The sequence below is a fragment of the Capricornis sumatraensis genome, chromosome 6, assembly GCF_032405125.1.
Source record: "Capricornis sumatraensis isolate serow.1 chromosome 6, serow.2, whole genome shotgun sequence".
Taxonomy (NCBI): Eukaryota; Metazoa; Chordata; class Mammalia; order Artiodactyla; family Bovidae; genus Capricornis; species Capricornis sumatraensis.
Window position 1 is genome coordinate 75,162,575 of NC_091074.1, and position 16,723 is coordinate 75,179,297.

Here is a 16,723-nt window from a genome sequence, read left to right on the forward strand (position 1 = left end):
TTTTCATGGACTGATTTTGAAAGACAGCTAAGGAGTGTCATAGATATGTTAAAGGGTTGTAGAAATGTGATGGTTTTGAAATGCTACGATTTCTAGTTTTACTTGTTAAAGATTTTCAGTATTTCTTGCAACTAAAGTAAAATTTGATAAAGAATAAGCTTTTAGAAAGTACTGATTTACAGATATGGTAAAGAAGAAAAATATTTCTTCAAGATATTCCAGTGGGAGAAGAATTCATAAGTGATATTAATATGTCTGTGCTTCAATCTCATCTGTAAAGTATATGGGATAGAGTTGAACAATCTCAAATTTCTTACATCTTTTTCATACTCCTATAGAAATAAGAAGTCCATAAGGGACTTACTGATCCAAGTCACTCAGCAAGACCACCAGAGCCCAGTCCAGAAGCTAAGAGTATTATTTTGCTCTACCTATGGTCACAAAATACCACATTCAGATGGTTTAAACAACAGAAATCAGTGTTTTCACACTTCTGGTGGCTAGAAGTCCCAGACTAAGGTGTTGACAGGGTTGTTTTTTTTCTGAAACCTCTCTGCATGGTAACAAACGGCTGCCTTCTTGTTGTGTGCTCACAACTGTTGGTCTTTCCACTGCATGCAGGCTTCCCTGATACCTCTCTGTGTTCAGACTTTCTTTTCTAGTAAGGACACCAGTCAGATTGAATTAGGACTGATGCTGATGGCCTCATTTTACTGTTAGTCACATCTTTAATGACCCTTTCTTCAAATACAGTCACAGTCTGTGATACTGGGGGTTAGGATTTCAATCTATAAATTTGGGGGCAGCATGCAGTTGGGCCCATTCTCTACCATTTGAAGTATTTTAATGTTGAACTAAACTCATGTTGGTATCACTTTAAGTCAACAGAACTTCTTAATGGAAATCTTCCTGCTGCTGCTGCTAAGTCGCTTCAGTCATGTCCGACTCTGTGCAATCCCACAGACGGCAGCCCACCAGGCTCCACCATCCCTGGGATTCTCCAGGCAAGAATACTGGAGTGGGTGGAAATCTTCCTAATTGTATACAAATCACCGAATTTGCATATTACTATTTTCAGTGTATACAGCAGGCCACTGGGTTAGTGCTATTATCCCAGTAGTCTCAAAATTATCTACACTCAGAGTTAAATACTTCAATTCCTTTAATTTTATTACTTTATTTAATTCCTTGAAGCTGCCAATAGAGTATGCACACCATCCAATACTCGTTTGAGGCATTCCTTATAACACTGCTGCTGCTGCTAAGTTGCTTCAGTCGTGTCCGACTCTGTGCGACCCCATAGACGGCAGCCCACCAGGCTCCCCCGTGCCTGGAATTCTCCAGGCAAGAACACTGGAGTGGGTTGCCATTTCCTTCTCCAATGCATGCAAGTGAAAAGTGAAAGTGAAGTCGCTCAGTCATGTCCAACTCTTAGTGACCCCATGGACTGCAGCCCACCAGGCTCCTCCATCCATGGGACTTTCCAGGCAAGAGTACTGCAGTAGGTTGCCAGTGCCTTCTCCACCTTATAACACTAACTACATTTTATTCTTGTAGGTTACTCTTGAAATGTTGGAAGCTAGTTATTTGTCAAAACTAAATTTGTGCCCATGTATCAAATTACATGTAGTTTTATTTGCGGTGTTCTTGCACTGTTTTCAATAACAATACATTGATTTTAAAAATATGGTCTTAATGTCACTGGAAATAATTTTTCCTGGCTTTTTAAAAATCTCTTTTCAACCGCCTTGTCCCCGTCCCAAACATATTTTCAGATGTCTTCTGAAATGTTTTCTTCATGATCATTTAGAAAGATTGGGAAAGAAAGAATATTGAGAAACTTGGCCTGTGCTTTTGCTGCACAGGAGGGTGACTTGTCTTTCATCCTGGTGGTTTAGTTGCCAAATCATGTCTGATCCTTGCGGACCCATGGACTGTAGCCCATTAGGCTCCTCTGTCCGTGTGATTTCTCAGGCAAGAATACTGAAGTGGGTTGCCATTTCCTTCTCTAGGTGTCTTCCTGACCCAGGGATCGAACCCACATTTCTTGTGCCTCCTGCATTGGCAGGTGGGTTCTTTGGCGCCCCCTGGGAAGTCTATCTTTCACCCTAGATTAATATTTCAAGCATGAGGGAAAAAACAGTAAAAAATCTGTAACTTTAGCAATGTGTTTGAAAAATATTTGATTTCAATATTTCTTTATTTCTTACACTGCAGTTTAAACAATACAGTGGTTAACAAAAGCATGTCAATTAAAAGTAGCATTTAGGACTTAATTTCACATACCTGCATTGGCCCTGCTTTTTGGATTATTCTAGGCCCAGATGCTGTGGATTCCTGTGTGGTGTAGCTGTGCTCCGCTACAGGGCAGCTAGGTTCCCTCTTGCTGCAGAAGAAGGTGGTGGGACCCATGGAGATGGCTATCTCTTTTTGCTTTGTTTTTCTTTTGTTTTTTTGCTTGGTGACTTGCTTCCACCAAGAGGCTGTAAACCAAAACTGAAAATATGGATTAAGTGCATACTTTTCCTGGACTTCCCAGGTGACTCAGTGGATAAAAGAATCCACCTGCAATGCAGAAGATGCAGGAGGTGCAGGTTTGATCCCTGGGTCAGGAAGATCCCCTGGAGAGGACATGGCAACCCACTCTAATATTCTTGTGTGGAGAGTCTCATGGACAAAGGAGAGTGAAGGGCTACAATTCATGGGGTCACAAAGAGTCGGACATGCTGAAGCAAATGAACACGCCCACACGTGTACTTTCCCCAACACATTGACCACAACCTGACATTTTCACAGCAGAATATATTATATAAATGTCTGGAAAGAAAATGTTTTAAGTGTACTTTAGGTAGATGTTTGCTTAACCAAGTAGAAGCAGAGATTATTCTGTTACTTTCTGGAACATGTTGAGGTAAACGTATCTACACAAGAGAAAACTTTAGAGTTCCTCTGGTACAAAGCACCCTTCTTTGGATGAACTGAAGTCTCAAGGAGTGAGTAATCAGTCCAGGTCACATATTTGACATCATGAACCATGTTACTGAATTTTCAGCTCACTTGATAAAACTAAACTGAAAGGAGGATACTTTCCTCAATTTTATTCATGTATAAATAATGCAGTATTTTGCAGTTCATGAAGATGCTAAAAATAATTAACAAGAACATTTGTTTCAAAGCTATTGAGTAGAACTTTTTCATGGTCCAATTATAGGAAATCATTTGAGTATACATTTTTGTGGTCTGTGAGTGTCTGGAAATAACATGGACAAAATATTACTATTTTGAACAATTATTGCTATTCCCACATGACTCATGAAGAAGCTGAGAGTTGGGTATGTAAAATGTTTTGTCTAAGACCTTCATAGTCCAGCAATTAAAAAGGTCAGATTTAGAACTTGGGGATTCTTGTGTACCCTCTTCATCCCAGCAACATCCTACCCCTTACCTCAGGGATGGCAAATACAATTAACATTGTGCTTGAATTATGGATGCCAGAATTCCTAGTGGCACAGAGTAGAGACAGTCTTCATTTATTTCTAATGCATTGAGACCTATTTCTATAAACAGTGCCTCTCACATCTTGAAATAAAGAATTGATAAAAATCTTTAAGACACAAATACTTCAAACTTAAAATGATGAATGCATTATAGGCATCTTGAAGGTCATTCAACACAGAATTGTGATGACTCACATTACACCAGAGACCTTGGCCCTGCAAGAGCCTCTTACCAATTTTATTTCATGTTTGTTTAGATGCCACTGATGTGACTTAGAAACTTTTCAGAAATATCATCAATTTCTAAATAAATTATTTTGGAAACACTATTATAGCATGTGAGTGGACCCCAAGCCACAGATTTCAGTCACTTTCATGCATAGTGAAAGAACCACACTTGTGGAAACCGAAAACTTTATCAAACGATGTTTGTTCTTAATTGTTGTTGCTGTTCAGTTGTTTAGTTGTGTCCAACTCTTTGTAACCCCGTGGACTGCAGCACACCAGGCTTCCCTGTCCTTTACCAACTCCTGGAGCTTGCTCAAACTCATGTCCATCAAATCACTGATGCCATCCAACCATCTCATCCTCTGTCCCCCCCTTCTCCTCCTGCCTTCAATCTTTCCAGCATCAGAGTCTTTTCTAATGAGTTGGCTCTTGGCATCAGGTTGCCAGAGTATTGTAGCTTCAGCATCAGTCTTTCCAATGAATATTCAGGACTGATTTCCTTTAAGATTAACTGGTTTGATCTCCTAGCAGTCCAAGAGACTCTCAAAAGTCTTATCCAACACCACAATTCAAAAGCATCAATTCTTCAACACTCAGCCTTCTTTACGGTCCAACTCTCACATATATACATGACTACTGAAAAAACCATAGCCTTGAATAGATGGACCTTTGGGAGAAAGTGATGTCTCTGCTTTTTAATATACTGTCTAGTTTTGTTATAGCTTTTCTTCCAAGGAGCAAGAATCTTTTAATTTTATGGTTGCAATCACCATCTGCAGTGATTTTGGAGCCCAAGAAAATAAACTCTGTAATTGTTTCCACTGTTTCCCCACCTATTTGCCATGAAGTGATGGGTCTGGATGCCAGAGTTTTCAGCCAGCTTTTAAACTTTTCTCTTTCACATTCATCAAGAGGGTCTTTAGCTCCTTTTCACTTTCTGCCATAAGGGTGGTGTCATCTGCATTTCTGAGGTTATTGATGTCTCTTCCCACAATCTTGATTCCAGCTTGCACTTCATCTAGCCTGGCATTTCGCATGGTGTATTCTTCATATAAGTTAAATAATCAAGGTGACAGTATACAGCCTAGACGTACTCCTTTCCCAGTTTGGAACCAGTCCTTTGTTCCATGCCTAGTTCTAACTGTTGCTTCTTAACCTGCTTACAGGTTTCTCAGAGGCAAGTAAAGTGGTCTGGTATTCCCATCTCTTTAAGAATTTTTCAGAGTTTGTTGTGATCCACATTGTCAAAGGCTTTAGGATAGTCAACAAAGCTGAAGTAGATGTTTTTCTGGAATTGCTTTTTCTATGATCCAGCAGGTGTTGGCAATTTGATCTCTGGTTCTTCTGTCTTTTCTAAATCCAACTTGAACATCTGGAAGTTCTTAGTTCATGTACTGTTGAAGCCTAGCTTGGAGAATGTTGAGAATTATTTTGCTAGAGTGTGAAATGAGTGCAATTGTGCAATAATTTAAACATTCTTTGTCTTTGCCTTTCTTTGGGATTGGAATGAAAACTGACCTTTTCCAGTCCTGTGGCCACTGCTGAATTTTCCAAATTTGGTGGCATATTGCGTGTAGCACTTTAATAGCATCATCTTTTAGGATTTGAAATAGCTCAGCTGGAATCCCATCACCTCAACAAAATATTCAATTGGAATGCCCTTAAGTTATTGAATATTGAGTCTACATCAAACTAAAGAGGTTCTGGTGATCAATAATGGAAAACATTATGTTGGCTTTTTAAAAAATTATATGATAACTAACAGGATAATGTTATTAAGAAAATGGCTAGATGATAAGCCTTTTAAATTCCTTACACTGACTCATAAAAATTCCAGGATAGATAGTCTTGTTCCTACTTTACATATGGAAATACTGACTCCCGCAAGGTCACACAGGTAACAAGATGGAGAAAAGATTTTGTTGAAGCCTGTTGCCACATGTTCATTCTGCACAACATTGACTCACCCACTATAAAATCTCTGAATCTACAGTAGGACTTCTAAGGAAGCACCAGTGGCTGATTTCTCTATGAGGATTTTCATCCTATTCCCTCAGTTCAGTACAGTTCAGTTCAGTTGCTCAGTTGTGTCCGACCCTTTGTGACCCCATGGACTGCAGCAGGCCAGGCCTCCCTGTCCATGACTAACTCCTGGAGTTTATTCAAACGCATGTCCAGTGAGTCGGTGATGCCATCCAACCATCTCATCCTCTGACGTCCCCTTCTCCTCCCACCTTCAATCTTTCCCAGCACCAGGGTCTTTTCCGATGAGTCAGTTCTTTGCATCAGATGACCAAAGTATCAGAGTTTCAGCTTCAGCATCAGTCCTTCCAATGAATATTCAGGACTGATTTCCTTTAGGTTAGACTGGTTGAATCTCCTTGCAGTCCAAGGGACTCTCAAGAGTCTTCTCCAACACCACAGTTCAAAAGCATCAATTCTTTGGCACTCAGCTTTCTTTATAGTCCAACTCTCACATCCATACATGACCACTGGAAAAACCATAGCCTTGACTAGATGGACCTTTGTTGGTAAAGTAATGTCTCTGCTTTTTAATATGCTATCTAGGTTGGTCATAACTTTTTTCCCAAGGAATAAGTGTCTTTAATTTCATGTATGCAGTCACCATCTGCAGTGATTTTGGAGCCCCTTCAAAATAAAGTCTGTCACTGTTTCCACTGTTTCCCCATCTATTTTCCATGAAGTGATGGGACCAGATGCCAAGATCTTCATTTCTGAATGTTGAGCTTTAAGCCAGCTTTTTCACTCTACTCTTTCACTTTCATCAAGAGGTTCTTTAGTTCTTTTTCGCTTTCTTCCAAAAGGGTGGTGTCATCTGCATATCTGATATTTCTCCCGGCAATCTTGATTCCAGCTTATGCTTTATCCAGTCCAGCATTTCTCATGATATACTCTGCATATAAGTTAAATAAGCAGGGTGACAATATACAGCTCTGACGTACTCCTTTCATGATTTGGAATCAGTCTGTTATTCCATGTCCAGTTCTAACTGTTGCTTCTTGACCTGCATGGAGGTCAGGTGGTGTGATATTTCCATCTCTTGAAGAATTCTCCAGTTTGTTGTGGTTCACACAGTCAAAGACTTTGGCATAGCCAATAAAGCAGAAGTAGATGTTTTTTCTGGAACTCTCTTGCTTTTTTGATGATCCAGCAGATGTTGGAAATTTGATCCCTGATTCCTCTGCCCTTTCTAAATCCAGTTTGAACATCTGGAAGTTCATGGTTCACCTACTATTGCAGTCTGGCTTGGAGAATTTTGAGCATTACTTTGCTAGTGTATGAGATGAGTGCAATTGTGAGGTAGTTTAAGCATTCTTTGGCATTGCCTTTCTTTGGGATTGGAATGAAAACTGACCTTTTCCAGTCCTGTGGCCATTGCTGAGTTTTCCAAATTACTGGCATATTGAGTGCAGCACTTTCACAGCATCATCGTTTAGGATTTGAAATACATCAAACTGGAATTCCATCACCTCCACTAGCTTTGTTCTTAGTGATGCTTCCTAAGGCCACTTAACTTCACATCCCAGGATGTCTGGCTCTAGGTCAGTGAACATACCATTGTGATTCTCTGGGTCATGAAGATATTTTTTGTATAGTTCTTCTCTGTATTCTTGCCACCTGTTCTTAATATCATCTGCGTCTGTTTAGGTCCATACCATTTCTGTCCTTTATTGTGTTCATCTTTGCATGAAATGTTCCCTCGGTATCTCTAATTTTCTTGAAGAGATCGCTAGTCTTTCCGTTTCTATTGTTTTTCTCTATTTCTTTGCATTAATTGCAGAGGAAGGCTTTCTTATCTCTCCTTGCTATTCTTTGGAACTCTGAATTCAAATGGGTATATCTTTCCTTTTCTCCTTTGCCTTTCACTTGTCTTCTTTTCATAACTGTTTGTAAGGCCTGGTCAGACAACCATTTTTCCTTTCTGCATTTCTTTTTCTTGGGGATGGTCTTGATCACTGCCTGTTGTACAATATCCTGAACCTCCATCCATAGTTCTTCAGGCACTCTGTCTATCATATCTGATCCCTTGAATCTATTTGTTACATCCCCTGTAAGGGATTTGATTTAGGTCATACCTGAATGGTCTGGTGGTTTTCCCTACTTTCTTCAATTTAAGTCTGAGTTTGGCAATAAGGAGTTCATGATCTGAGCCACAGTCAGCTCCCAGTCTTGTTTTTGCTGACTGAATAGAATTTCTCCATCTTTGGCTGCAAAGAATATAATCAGTCTGATTTCAGTATTGATCATCTAGTGATGTCCATGAGAAGAGTCTTCTCTTGTGTTGTTGGAAGAGGATGTTTGCTATGGCCAGTGTGTTCTCTTGGCAAAACTCTGTTAGCCTTTGCCCTGCTTCATTCTGTACTCCAAGGCCAAATTTGCCCCTTACTCCAGGTATCTCTTGACTTCCTACTTTTGCATTCCAGTCCCTTATAATGAAAAGGACATATTTTTTGGATGTTAGTTATAGAAAGTCTTGTAGGTCTTCATTGAACCGTTCAACTTCAACTTCTTCAGCATTATTGGTCTGGGCATAGACTTGGATTACTGTAGAATTGAATGGTTTGCCTTGGAAATGAACAGAGTTCATTTTATCATTCTTGATATTGCATCCAAGTACTGCCTTTTAGACTCTTTTGTTGACTATGATGGCTACTCTATTTCTTCTAAGGAATTCTTGCCCACAGTTGTAGATATAATGGTCATCTGAGTTAAATTCACCCATTCCAATCCACTTTAGTTTACTGATTCCTAAAATGTCAATGTTCACTCTTGCCATCTCCTGTTTGACCACTTTCAATTTGCCTTGATTCATGGACCTAACATTCCAGGTTCCTATGCAATATTGCTCTTTATAGCATCAGGCATTACTTCCATCACCAGTCACATCCACAACTGGGTGTTGTGTTTGCTTTGGCTCCATCTTTTTATTCTTTCTGGAGTTAGTTCTCCACTGATCTCCAGTAGATATTGGGCACCTACTGACCTAGGGAGTTCATCTTTTAGTGTCCTATAGTTTTGCCTTTTCATGCTCTTCATGGGGTTTTCAAGGCAAGAATACTGAAGTGGCTTGCCATTCCCTTCTCCAGTGAACCATGTTTTGTCAGAACTTTCCACTATGATCCATCCGTCTTAGGTGGGTCTACATGGCATGGCTTATAGTTTCATTGAGTTAGACAAGGCTGTGGTCTGTGTGATCAGATTGGTTAGTTTTCTGTAACTGTGGTTTTAAGTCTGTCTGCTCTCTGATGGAGAAGGATAAGAGGCTTATGAAAGCTTCCTGATGGGAGAAACTGACTGAAGGGGAAACTGGGTCTTGTTCTGATGGGCAGGGCAATGCTCAGTAAATCTTTAATCCAATTTTCTGTTGAAGGTTGGGGCTGTGTCCCCTCCCTGTTATTTGACCTGAGGCCAAACTAAGGTGGAGGTAATGAAGATAATGGTGATGAATGCTATACTCAGTGCCCCCAACCCTACAGCAGGCCACCGCCAACCCACGCCTCCACCAGAGACTCCTGGACACTCATGGGCAAGTCTGGGTCAGTCTCTGTGGGGTCACTGCTCCTTTCTCCTGGGTCTGGTGTACACAAGGTTCTGTTTGTGCCCGCCAAGATTCTGTTTCCCCAGTCCTGTGTAAGTTCTAGTGGCTCTGTGCTGAGTTAATGGCAACCTCCTTCAAGAAGGCTTATTCCATACCCAAATCTACTGCACCCAGAGTCCTTGCCCCTGCAGCAGGCCACTGCTGACCCACACCTTCACAGGAGACACTCAAACACAGTGCTGTCTCAGTCGCTGCGGGGTCTCTGAGTCCTGGTGTGCACAAGGTATGTTTGAGCATCTCTGGTGGTTATGGGGTTTGATTCTAAAGGTGCTTTCGCCCCTCCTACCATCTTGCTGGGGCTTCTCCTTTGTCTTCGGACGTGGGGTATCTCCTCAAAGTTGCTCCAGCACCACACAGCCGCTGCTCCAGTGGCTTCCCTGGTAGCTCAGCTGATAAAGAATCTTATTTCCTACAAGCTTCATTTTTTTATTTTTATTTTTTACTTGTTAGGACAAGGCAAGAGTAGACCTTTGTTCCTGACATTCTGTGCTCAGCCTGTGCGTTTATGTCTGTTCTGAAAACACGAAAGAAAATTATATAATGATAGATTATGCCACATTTTAAAAAGAATAAATGTCAGCTTAGTAAAAAATATGAGATCATTTCAGTAATAAACCCCAGATATCAGAGTGGAGTGTTACTAGAGATACATTCTACTCCAAATTAATTTCACTTAAATTTCTGCATCTTAAAGAAATGAATCATCTATTTATTTGCAAAGGAACTATTAATAGTTCTATATAAGACAAAATAATGTAATTTCCTAAAATTAGAATGGTTTAAGATAATCACATGGGTACCGGTATGTATGTGCTGTGCTTAGTTGCTCAGTCATGTCTGATTCTTTGTGACCATAGCCCACCAGGGTCATTTGTCCATGAAAATTCTTCAGACAAGAATATTGGAGTGCGTTGCCATTCCCTCCTCCTGGGGATCTTCCCAAACCAGGGGTTGAACCCAGCTCTCCTGCATTGCAGGCAGATTCTTTACCATCTGAGCCACCAGGGAAGCCCATGAATACTGGAGTGTGTAGCCTATCCCTTCTCCAGGGGATCTTCCACACCCAGGAATCGAGCCAGGATCTCTTGCATTGCAGGCATATTCTTTACCAGCTGAGCTACCTGGGAAGCCCACATGTATGTATACATACATACACACATACAATCCAAATATTGATTAGGATTAAAATCACATATAGTGAATGTTTTGTATGCAGATCTCAGAAACTGTAAACAGTAAGTTCTTAAGCTCCTCTATTCATAGACTATTAGTATTGATTATTCTCACTTGAAGTATTTCTCAAAGAGTATTCTGTCTTAAATTTCAATAAAACAAAAAGAGAAATCCCTTTTGTTGTAGAGCATTATCGTCATACCAATCTGAAATACAGTTTGTATTCAATAAAAAGAGTACTTCAGAAAGAAGTAATAATATATAAGGAAAATTTAAAAAGTTAAATGTCATTCCTAGCAAATAATTTCATTTCCTAGCTATGCTAAAATAAATATCAACTTTGCTTCTTAGCCTCAATTATAATGTTGGAATTACAGTGAATGTAGAAAGTGACGTTCCTTTCCAGTTTACCTGGATATCATAGATATTATGGAGTAGGAAATGGCAACCTACTCCAGAATTCTTACCTGGAAAATTCCATAGACTGAAGAGCCAGACTTCAGCAATACGTGAACCGTGAACTTCCAGATGTTCAAGCTGGTTTTAGAAAAAGCAGAGGAACCGACATCTGCTGGATCGTGGAAAAAGCAAGAGGGTTCTAGAAAAACATCTATTTCTGCTTTATTGATTATGCCAAAGCCTTTGACTGTGTGGATCACAATAAACTGTGGAAAATTCTGAAAGAGATGAAAATACCAGATCACCTGACCTGCCCCTTGAGAAACCTATATGCAGCTCAGGAAGCAACAGTTAGAACTGGACATGGAACAACAGACTGGTTCCAAATAGGAAAAGGAGTACATCAAGGCTGTATATTGTAGATATACCCTGTTTATTTAACTTATATGCAGAGTATATCATGAGAAACGCTGGGCTGGAAGAAGCACAAACTGGAATCAAGATTGCTGGGAGAAATATCAATAACCTCAGATATGCAGATGACACCACCCTTATGGCAGAAAGTGAAGAGGAACTGAAAAACCTCTTGATGAAAGTGAAAGAAGAGAGTGAAAAAGTCGGCTTAAAGCTCAACATTCAGAAAACGAAGATCATGGCATCCGGTCAGATTTATTTTGGGGGGCTCCAAAATCACTGCAGATGGTGACTGCAGCCATGAAATTAAAAGACGCTTACTCCTTGGAAGGAAAGTTATGACCAACCTAGACAGCATATTAAAAAGCAGAGACATTACTTTATCAACAAAGGTCCGTCTAGTAAAGGCTATGGTTTTTCTAGTGGTCATGTATGGATGTGAGAGTTGGACTGTGAAGAAAGCTGAGCGCCGAAGAATTGATGCTTTTGAACTGTGGTGTTGGAGAAGAGTCTTGAGAGTCCCTTGGACTGCAAGGAGATCCAACCAGTCCATTCTAAAGGAGATCAATCCTAGGTGTTCTTTGGAAGGACTGATGCTAAAGCTGAAACTCCAGTACTTTGGTCACCTCGTGTGAAGAGTTGACCCATTGGAAAAGACTCTGATGCTGGGAAGGATTGGGGGCAAGAAGAGAAGGGGACGACAGAGGATGAGATGGCTGGATGGTATCACCGACTCGATGGACATGAGTTTGAGTGAACTCCAGGAGCTGGTGATAGACAGGGAGGCCTGGCTTGCTGCAATTCATGGGGTTGCAAAGAGTTGGACACGACTGAGCGACTGAACTGAACTGAACTGAAGAGCCTGGTGGGCTATAGTCCATGGAGTCACGAATAGTTGGACACGACTGAGCACACACATGCAAGTGCTTGGATATTGAACCTCAGATAAAATATTAAGAACAGCTTGCAGAGTCTGACAGATGAGCTGTCTCTGCCAGATGCAACAATGATATCCCAATATCAGCCATGGCCAAAGTCCTCACAGCCATGACTTTTGAAACGTTTACCTATAGGTAGGCAGTGAGTAGCTTACATTTCAGATATTTTTCTCAATTAATACTCTAAACATTTTATCAAACTGGTTTTGTAGACAAAAGAACTGTTACTTGCAACAGACAATATCAGCTTAGTACCACATCCTGGGCAGTGGTGGAGCTGAGAAAATGCTAGTTCTACACATATCAGCCTGGGGTCCAATATAAAGTTTGGGAGTGGATGTTGTTGAGTTCTTCTTTGGAGTAGAGAGGCTGTTAAAAAGGTTTACCTGATCTTGGCGTAGCAGTTGTAACATTTGAAAGAAAAGATGATATAGATCAAAGATTTTACTTTCATTGAACAGGGAGGCCTGGCGTGCTGCAATTCATGGGGTCGCAAACAGTCAGACATGACTGAGTGACTGAAATGAACTGAACTGAACTGAACTGAAGAGCCTGGTGGGCTGAAGTCCATGGAGTCATGAATAGTTGAACACGACTGACCAACTATTCAAAAGACCTTGATTCAACTAATCAAATGACCTTATGGTGACATTTCATTCATTAGCCAAGAAGCAGCACCACAACCTCTGGAATATGCATTCTCATTACATTTGAGTCTTCTCTTTTCTTATTTCCATTTGTTTATACCAAGGAAATCTCCCTGGTGGTGACGGTTCACAAACTTGATTACCAATTTGGCTCGGTTTGATCTGGTTGTTAAACCTGGCCCAGCATTTTGCAAAGCTAAATAACTAGGCAGACAATATTCCCAGTTGATTTAAGGAGTCTTGCTCTTTGGTGGCATAAATACATCTGGCTGTTTGTATTAACTGCTTGGCAGGTTAGGTGGGTTTGTCCTTGTACTGCAAGTGAGCATGAGAAAGCATCAACCTCTTTTTGTTCCCTGAGTTTATTATTATTAAATGGAGGTCTGTTGTGTGTCATCTTTGATTTCTGAATAATGAAATTTTGTGAGATCAAAGAGTGTAGAATTTGAAGGTAGCCCACCCCAAAATAATTCTATGTTTTATGTTTTGATTATGGGTTCCAAAAATTTGGTGGAATTTAGATAGCTGTAACATTTGACAGTAGATTTCAAAAGAGACACATATACCTAAGAGACCTTAGTCTTTGTTTTCAGAGCTTAAACTGGTCAGGTCTGTAGATGGGACAGCATTTTCTGTTAAGATGCTGTGTTATGCTTAAGAATACCTTAGGTGGTTATGGCTTCCCTGGAGCACAGACCACCTGGGAAAATTAGTTAAGAATATTATGAAGAATCAATGGAAACAATTTTAAAAAGAGATATAGAGCGATTCATGGTGTCACAAAGAGTCGGACACAACTGAGCAGCTGAACTGAACTGAACTGAAGAGTTTTAAGCACAGAAACTGGGACTTGTGACTCTAAAATTCTCAAGGTGGTAAGAACTGGTAAAAGTCCTGGTTCATTGGAGGCTATAGGAGGTCCTAGGGCTTAGGTGGAGAGAAAGAGGAGCCCTGCAGTTGGATTACAAACCAAACTTGGATCCACTTGCCTACATGCAGTAAAGCCAATCTGCTGACATTGAGTTGTGGTGAAGGAAAGTAAAGCATTGACTGCAGGGTGCCAAGCAAGGAGTCCCGGTAGGTAGTGCTTAAAGAGTGATTAATATTATATATATGAAATCTAGAAAGATGGTATTGATGAAATCATTTGCAGGGCAGAAGTGGAGACAGACATAGAGAACAGACTTATGGACACAGTCGGGGTGGGAGGAAGGAGAGGGTGGGATGTTTGGAGAGAGTAACATGCAAACATATATTAACATATATAAAGTAGATAGCCAATGAGAATTTGCTGTATGACTCAGAGAACTCAAACTATGTTGATGTTTGGCAGAAACAAATACAATACTGTAAACCAATTATACTTCAATTAAAAATAAATATATATGTATTTTTTAAAGGACTCAAACTCCCCAATGGCTCAGGGGAAGATTTTTTAAGACAGGTAAGGAAAGGGGTTTGTGAGGTATGTGATCAGCTCATGGACATTCTTCTGACTGGATGGTGATGAGATAATCAGAAGTCAAATCATCAGCCTTCTGATTCCAACCAGTCTGGGATCTATGTGCTTATGGGCAGCATATAGTTAACTTCTTCCACCTGGTGGAGGTTTTTATATTTTCAAAACAGCTCAAAGGACATGGCTCAAAATAATATTTATAGCCCTTGAGGAGGTACTAAAGGTCTTTAACTTTAATAGCTAAACTTATTATTTTGCTTTCTTTCTTTCTTTCTTTTTTTTTTTTTTTGCATTTTTTCACTTCTATGATTAAATTTACTCTTTGGAACTCAGGGAAGGCCTAGGAAGCTAAAGTTTCTCTATAGATAGGAGACAAGTGGAGGGCATGGTGCAGGGGAGTCTCTTCCAGGAAGGTCCCATGTGATCCTGCTTGGTTTCACATGGTTTCTCTTTGAAGGCAGAGACAAAAGGAATTCTTTACAGATGACTTGTGATGCTCTTTCAGATTGTCATGAGACTTCAGGACAGAGATTGATGTACAGTTGTTAATGTACCAAGATTGGCAAGAGGGCAGAGGTGAGAGGGAAGTAGATTTTATAATATGAGGCAGCTAGATTCATTTCATCTGAAACCCACCCATCATTTTTTAAAGTACAGTAAACTCTGGGGCTTCCCCAGGGCCTTAGTGGTAAAGAATTCACTTGCAATCCAGGAACCGCAGGAAATGCAGGTTTGATCTCTGGGTTGGGAAGATCCTTTGGAGAAGGAAATTGTATTCTTGTCTGTAGAGTCCTATGGACAGAGAAGCCTACAGGGGCTACAGTCCATGCGGCTGCAAAGAGTCAGACAAGACTGAAGCTACTTGGCATGAGCTCATGCACAATAAACTCTGGGCTTCCCAGGTGGGAAGCCTGGGAAATGGTAAAGAATCCACCTGCCAAGCAGGAGAAGAGGATTTAATCCCTGAGTCAGGAAGATACCCTGAAGAAGGAAATGGCAACCCAGTTCAGTATTCTTGCCTGAGAAATCCCATGGACAGAGGAGCCTGGTGGGCTACAGTTCATGGGGTCACAAAGAGCCAGGTACAACTAAGTGACTAAACAGCAGAACAGTACACACTATTAAAGAGAGGCTGGCCAGGATGTCTGGCAAAGTTGCATTGGAATGCACTTCCTGCGTGTTGAAGTTGGTGCTGTGTTTATGCAAGCTTTCTCACCTACATGTAAGTCTTTTTAAAATGAATAAGTCATTAGTAACATTTCTATAATTGATGTATATGCATACAACAATATCCATTTTTTGGTTTCCCTACTTTCTGATATTTACATTAAAAAGAACACCATGAAAAAGAAGTCATACTCCTTATAACAAGTTTCTTTGTTCTCATGCTGATCCCTTCTAGCATGAAGCCAGATGCCCACAGTTGAGAAATCACACCTCTTATCTTGTGGCAGGTGGCGTTGGTGTGTTTCCCCAAGCACCTTTTAAATACTGATGACTTGGGGCAGCCTGACAAAGCACAGTGAACACAGACCAAAATTTGAATCTCCACGATCTTGTCCTGGCCACAGTGGAGACAGCTGTCATGCCTGCACAGACTTCATTTTCTTGGGTTTGAGTTTTGCATTGGTGGTTCAGCAGTGAAGAATCTGCCTACAGTGCAGGAGATGCAGGTTCAACCCCTGGGTGGGGAAAATCCCCTGGAGGAGGGCATGCCAACCCACTCCAGTATTCTTGCCTGGGAAATCCCATGGACAGAGAAGCCTGGCAGGCTACAGACCCTGGAGTTGCAAAGAGTCAGACATGTCTAAGTAACTAACGTTTTTGCATTTATAAGTTAAGGGTTTTGAACTAGAACACTGGTCAGATCCCCCCACCTCTCAAGTTTTAGGGTCTAGGATTCTTTTTGTACATCCTGCAAGCTGGCATTGTGCTTGTTTGTCCTGAAAGTGAGGCTGTGTGTCTTGACTACTTGGAGATTAGAAAATGATTTAGGTGGGGGCTGAGCAACTTTCTAAATGCGGGTCTTCGAAAGCAGCAGGTTTATAGCCAGTTTAATGGTGCCATTGAAGCTTAAACTACCGTACAAATAAGGAAAGTTTAGATGATGATGACTAATCCAGGCACTGAAGAGAGATTGTCACATGCCTCAAATGTTAGCAGAGTTGCTCTAAAGCAGCCATGAATTTGCATACTAACAAAGTGAAGCATTGTTTGCTCATTATTAGCCTGTGAGGTGGAGAAGGCAATGGCACCCCACTCCAGTACTCTTGCCTGGAAAATCCCATGGACGGAGGAGCCTGGTAGGCTGCAGTCCAAGGGGTGCTAAGAGTCGGACATGACTGAGC

The 16,723-nt window shown here is 40.8% G+C and overlaps 1 protein-coding gene across 2 annotated transcripts in view; it reads left to right on the plus strand.

Annotated features, from left to right (window-relative positions):
• The window catches only part of LOC138080855 (contactin-associated protein-like 3), a 185,463-nt gene that overhangs the window by 49,055 nt on the left and 119,685 nt on the right, over positions 1–16,723 (plus strand). The window lies entirely within an intron of this gene.